The sequence below is a fragment of the Elephantulus edwardii genome, unplaced genomic scaffold (assembly GCF_000299155.1).
Source record: "Elephantulus edwardii isolate Elephantulus edwardi_28Jun2011 unplaced genomic scaffold, EleEdw1.0 scaffold00039, whole genome shotgun sequence".
In the NCBI taxonomy this organism is placed as follows: Eukaryota; Metazoa; Chordata; class Mammalia; order Macroscelidea; family Macroscelididae; genus Elephantulus; species Elephantulus edwardii.
In genome coordinates this window covers 15,160,562-15,167,070 of record NW_006399789.1, presented here as the reverse complement: position 1 = coordinate 15,167,070, position 6,509 = coordinate 15,160,562, and the positions used below count along the sequence as shown (strand labels likewise).

The following is a 6,509-nucleotide window of genomic DNA, read 5'->3' as shown; positions in this document are numbered from 1 at the left end:
CAAGAAATATTTGTTTGTTCTTTTGGCCATCCATGGGATGTTCAGTGCTCATCTCCAACATCACAGCTCAAAAGCATCAATTCTTTTTCTGGCTTCCTTATTCACTGTCCAGATCTCAGACTGGACAAAGCAATTGGAAAGACTGAGATCAGACACATCTTAGTCCTCAAACAGACATCATTACTCTTCAATAATTTGGAGAAGTCTATCTCACTGCAGATTTTCCCAGTGTAATGCATCTCCTATTTCCTGACTGCTGGTGCTAAGGGTAAGTTTTTGACAGTTTCAATCTCTTCTCCATCCATCAAGATGATGCTGCCTATCGATTCCTTCACTGAAAGGATTGGCAAAAAATAAGGCCCCAGGAATAAGTGGGATGCCATTTGAAATGTTTCAAATGACAGATGCATCCCTGGACATACTCACCAGTCCATTCCAGGAAATTTGGAGACAACTACCTGACTGGCTGACTGGAATACATAATTTTTTATTCCCATTGCCAAGAAAGGTGAGCCAATAGAATGTGGAAATTATTGAACAATATCATTAATATTGTTTGTAAGCAAAATATTTCTGAGGATCATTCAGAAACTGCCATAACAGTACAGCAAAATGGTAGGACCATCAGTAACGTCCAATGTTATTGATCTAGATACAATACAGACTCTTAAAGATCCCTCCTGGGAAAACATTTGAATCTTTCTGTTTTAGAATCTTTCTAGTCATTCCTACAATTTTCAGGCTTTCTTAGAAATCCCTTTGGTACAGCTTGTTTCTCTCTTGATAGAGAATGGAGTTTAGAAGCTTCAGGAATTGACATATAGATAAATCTTCAATAATAGAAATCTTCAATATTAAAAATGTTGTTAGATGCTATTGTTAGATGCTGTCAAATTGGTTCCAGCTCATAGTAACATTGCCAGAAGAAGACATTGCCTAGTCCCATACAGTCCTCAAAAGTACTGATACACTTGAGCTCACTGTGCCAATCTATCTCACTCAAGGTATACTTTCTTGCTGACACAGAGCTTTATTAAGCATGTTATACTCTCTTGACAATATGCCCCAAATATGTGAGACTAAGTCCTGGATGTCCCTCTCCTGAAAACATGCCCAACGTATAAGAGTCTCTGAGTTTTGCTCTCCTCACTTTTTTTGGGGGGGCAGGGAGGTTGGCTCTAAACCATTTATGTCTCCTGACAGGGAGGTTGGCTGGCTTGGGACCTGAAGGGCGGGGCCCCTACATACCAAGGCAGGTGAGTGTGGCCCTCAGTCGAAAGTGGAGTTGTTCCAGCCCACACTGGCCGCTTTCACGTTATTTATAGTAGTTGATGCAGACCCTGTCAGGGCCGGCTTTGGGAAGGCAGACCACACAACAGCTTGGTGTAGGTCCGGTTCTGGGTGCCGCCAATCTTGCCGATGCTGTGCAGGCGGCAGAGCGCACGTGGGTCGCTTGAGCCACCGAAAGCCATGGAATGGTCTGGGACCACGTGCACCTCAATGTACTGGTTTGCCGGTGGCCTGCGCCAGGTGCTGGGTAAACTCAGACAACAGCCCGTCAGGCACGGATGTGCGAGGCACGTTAGTGTTGACCACAAACATCGGCATGACGGCAGAGCTGTCATCACCTTTAAGGAGTAAAATTAGCTACATTTATTCTAAAATTTCTTTCATCTCTTGATGCTCCGTTGTTTTTGTTGCTTGCCTTCGAGTCGAGCACAACTCAGTGACCTGTGAACAAAAGTCCTCAAGCCCCTCTACAACTATCAAAATTAATCAAAGTTCCATTTATGTATTCAATATTGTTTGTCAATATCACGATTCAAAGCTATTAATTTTTTATTTTTCTTTTTCATTGCTTGACTTTTATATTCACATGATACAATTAAAAAACCAATGGATTAAAATAATTCAGGCCTCAAGTTACAACAGTGAAGTATTCTATAGGCAAAATGTTTAATTACATGAGAAACATTAAAAGAAATTGGGAAATTTTACAAAATCACTGTATCAACGAGAATAGATTGATGTGTTGCTATTTCAGGAGGTAGCACAAGATCAAGAACCAATGATATTGAAAGAATAAGTTGACGCACTGAAGGAAATGGGAGAAAAACAAGTCTCCATTAATTAATGAACTATCCATTGAGGTGTTTGAACAGATGGATGCAGAACTGGAGGTTTAAAAAAATTTGGAATATAGCTACAAAGTCAACAACTGGAAGATTGTGCCATTCCAAAGAAAGGTGATTGAACAGAACGCCTTTGTGTTGTGGTGATGGAGAAGAGTATTGAATGTGCCATGGACCACCAAGAGAACAAACAGATCTGTCTTGGAAAGAGGGTGAAACCAAGTGTCTCGTTGGAGGTAAGGATTTTGAAACTCCATCTTACATACTTTGGGCATATGGCTAGGAGGGATCAGTCCCTAGAGAAGGACTTGAAGCTTGGGAGGGTGGGAGGACAATGCAGGAGGTAAAGACCTCAGATGAGATGTTGTTGTTGTTGTTGTTATGTGCCGTAGAGTTGTTTGCGGCTCATAGCGCAAACAGCCCTAAACCCTGCTCTATCCTGTGCCAATCGCATGGCCTCTGACACACCCATCCCAATTACCCCAGTAAATGAATCAATCCACCTCATAGAGGGTCTTCCCCTCCTGCGCTGTCCCTCCACCCTCCCAAGTATGATGTCCCTCTCCAAGGACCTGTCTCTCCTTACAACATGTCCAAAGTATGTCAGACGAAGCCCCAGAATCCTTGCCTCCAAGGAGCGGATGAGATAGATTGACATAATTGACAGAATAATGGAGGTAGGTGTGTGAGAGGCAGTGAGACTGGCTTCGGATAGGGCAAGGTTCAGAGCTATTGTCCATAGGATTGCTATGTGAGTTGCAGATGACTTGATAGCATATAACAACAACAAGAGCAATCACTACTATCATGAACAAGTCAAGTCACACTGGCTATTAAAAAATTCACTAGAAGACAATGAGGAACTGCCATTAAGTTCAAGCCGGAGGATGTCATTGCTGATATCAGCTGAATTTTGATGAAAAACATAGAACACTAGAAAAATGTTTAACTATGTTTTGTCTGCTAGATAAAAGCATTGAACTATGTAGATCACAATAAATTGTGGATAACATTACGAATAATTAGAATTCTAAAACACTTCAGAACCATTCTAGAAGACTTGTGTAGAACCCATGCACAGACCAAGAGACAGTTGTTTGAACAGAATAAAAGAATACTTCATGAACTCAAATCAGAAAAGGTCAGTGCTATGGTTATATCCTTTGTATACACTTATTTAATTTTGAATGCTGAGAAAATCATCTGAGAAGCTAGATTATGTAGCAAAAGTGGTAATAAGATTGGAGGAAGACTCATCAACAACCTGCGATATGCAGATGATGGTAAACATTGCCACATGGTTCTTTCTTGAGTGGGGTGAAAGGAAGAGGGGTATGAGAAAATAAGAAATACAGTCTCAACATATCCACCTTCTATTGTATATTATTATGCTTTTGAGACTTTTAAACACTGCTTTTACCCTGGTGACAAAGGTGGAAAGGCGTTGAATGTCAGGGTTCAGATACTACACACTGCTCAAGAATAACCTTTTCAAATGTTCTCAGAAAGCTACCACGCAGGACGTAAGCTATTTGCGGCATCTCTTAGCACTCCCCTCCCCTGCAGAACATTAGCTTCTGCAATCCTGCTGGTGTGCAAGGAAACTCTAACTAGTTATTTACAGTAGCAATTGCTTAATATTTACGCAACTGTCTTTTAATTGTTAACGTCAAATGAGGTAGGTAGGAGTTGTAGCACAGCCTTTTCTTTCTTTTTTTTTTTTAGTTTTCCATTTCCCTTTCCATTCTTCAGTAAGCAAAACTCTAAATCCCTATGCACATCCAAAAAATTTCTCCAACACGCTAAAAGGAAATACATTTGGCAATGATATATCTGTAAAGGGATTCATGTCCAAAATTTATAGAACATGCCAGCATCTCAACAAGAAAAAGGCAAACAATCCAGTCACAAAATGGGTACAAGATAGGAATAGGTACTTCACCAAAGAAGAAATTCAGATAGCCAGCAAACATGAAAAATTCTCAAAATCCTTTGCTGTCTTAGAGATGCAGGCTAAGACAATGAGATCTCATTCCAGCTACAATAACAGAATTCAGTAACATGGCAAACAACAAATGTGGGTGAAGATATAGAGTGATCAGAACTCTCACTCACTGCAGGTGGGAATGTAAAAGGGTAGAACCATTATGAAAGGCAGTCTGGCACTTTCTTAAGCAGCTGGAACTAGAAATACCGTTTGATCCACCTATCCCACTACTCAAAATATACCCTAAAGAAACCAGAGCCATGAAGCATATAGATATATGCACACCTGTATTGATTGCAACATTACTCACAATAACCAAGAGATGGAAACAGCCAAACTGCCCATCAACAAAGAAATGGATAGAGAAAGTGTGGTGAATTCACACAATGGAACATTATGCAGCATTGAAAAACAATGAACTTGTAAAATACTACAACAACATGGATGAGTCTAGAAGACATTATTGCTGAGTGAAATATCTCATAATAAAAGGATGAACAATGCAATAACATTGCTGTTATAAAGTTGGATTGACACAGAGCGGGGAGAACAGGAAAAGAGAGGCTAGATAATGAACATTGCAGTGGAACCGATGAAGGAAAAGGACTATCTGGAAGGAATGTATGATTAGGCATTATATATATGGCAGTTAACAATTTGGAATAAGAAATGCATTACAAAATGGAAGGGAGAAGAGGAAGGGAGGGAAAGACTCGTGCATCAATAAATGAATGAAAACCCAGTCTTTCTGTAAACTTTTGTTAAAATCACAATAAAAAATTACTGAAAAAAAGAAGAAAATCCCTACCTAACATGTACAATGCCCAAATGAAAACGAAAATCAATGTTTAGCTCCTCACAACATTTATTCGGGATTATTGATAGTTAATCCCCTCCTGTACCATTTACTGCCTCTGAAACCCACTAGAGGATCAACTATGGATTGGTTCTGACTTGATAGCACACAACAACAACAACAAAAATTAATAACTAAAAGCAAAAATGACATTAGATAAACTGAAAAATCTGACTGGAAAAATCCAAGCCAATATATAGATCAGATCAGAAATATTTATTTACATTATGGTTCTCAATTCTGACTTAATATTTATAGTGATTTTCTGGATTGTTTGTAACTAATCAATTAGTATAAAAGAAAATGGTTGACTATATTAGTCATATGTTGTTGTTGTTGTTGTTGTTGTTGTTGACTGCCTTCAAGAGGAGCATGACTCATGGGGACCCTATAAACAAAAGGCCTGAAGCCCCTCTACAATTGTCATTTATCAAAGTTCATAGAGTTTCTGAAGGCATGTTGTTTATGAAGTGGATGCCATTTTTACTTTCAAACCTGTCATAGCATGTTATTGGTTTTATGTGCCATTGAGTTGCCTGAGATGTATAGCGATGTACAGCAGCTCTGAACCCTTCCATGACCTGAGCCAGTCTCACTAAGTCTGACACACCAATGCCCATCGCCCCAGTTACTGTATCAATCCATCTCATCCTGGGTCTCCCTCTCTTGCACTGTCCATCCACCCTTCCAAGCACGATGTCCTTCTCCAAGGACCAATCTCTCCTAGTCACATCCCCAAAGTAAGTGAGGCGGGGCTTCAAAATCTTAGCCTCCAAGGAGAGACTTGGATTCACCCTTAAATTGTATGCTATTTCTGAGAATGTTTAACATAGTTAGAGACTTTAAAAAGCTTTAACACTTTAGCAGCATTCTCTACTTATATTTGATGTGTTAATATTGGATCCACAATCAATACCCTTGACACCAGCAGTAGGAAATAAAAAGAATAGTTTAATTGCAAAAATTTGTTGTCAAGGATCTCTGCAGAGTGCTAAAAAGTAACAATGTTAGTCTAGAGACTAAGGTGTGTCTGATCCAGGTCATGGTCTTCTTGCTATGTGTCTTGCTATGTGCCTATGAACTAGACCATGAATAAGGGTGACAGAGAAAGAATTGATGCCTTTGGCTTATGGTGCCAGGTTGCTTCTTGGAGATAAAGATTTTGAAACTCCATCTCACTTACTTTGAGAGAGTTGTCAGGATGGCCCAGTCCTTGGAGAAAGACATCATGCTTGGAAGGTTAGATGATCAGCACAGGAGAAGAAGATCCAGGATGAGATGCATTGACACAGTGACTGTGGTAGTGGGGTCAGGTTTGTCAGGGGCAGTGAGGTAGTCTCAGGTAGAGCAAGGTTCAGAGCTGTTGTTCATAGAATTGCTGAGTTATAGTTGACTTGAAGGCACCTAGCAACAACAGCAACATCTTATATATTTTGTTGTTAACTGCTATCAAGTTGCCTGCAACTCATAGCAATCCTGTTTACAATAGCTGTGAACCCTGTTATATCCTGAGTCAGTCTCAATGATTCTGACA

At 39.9% G+C, this 6,509-nt stretch overlaps 1 pseudogene; it reads right to left on the bottom strand.

Moving 5' to 3' along the window:
* Positions 1-1,269: 1,269 nt before the first annotated feature.
* On the bottom strand, positions 1,270-1,608 carry LOC102875218 (annotated as a pseudogene).
* Positions 1,609-6,509: the final 4,901 nt, after the last annotated feature.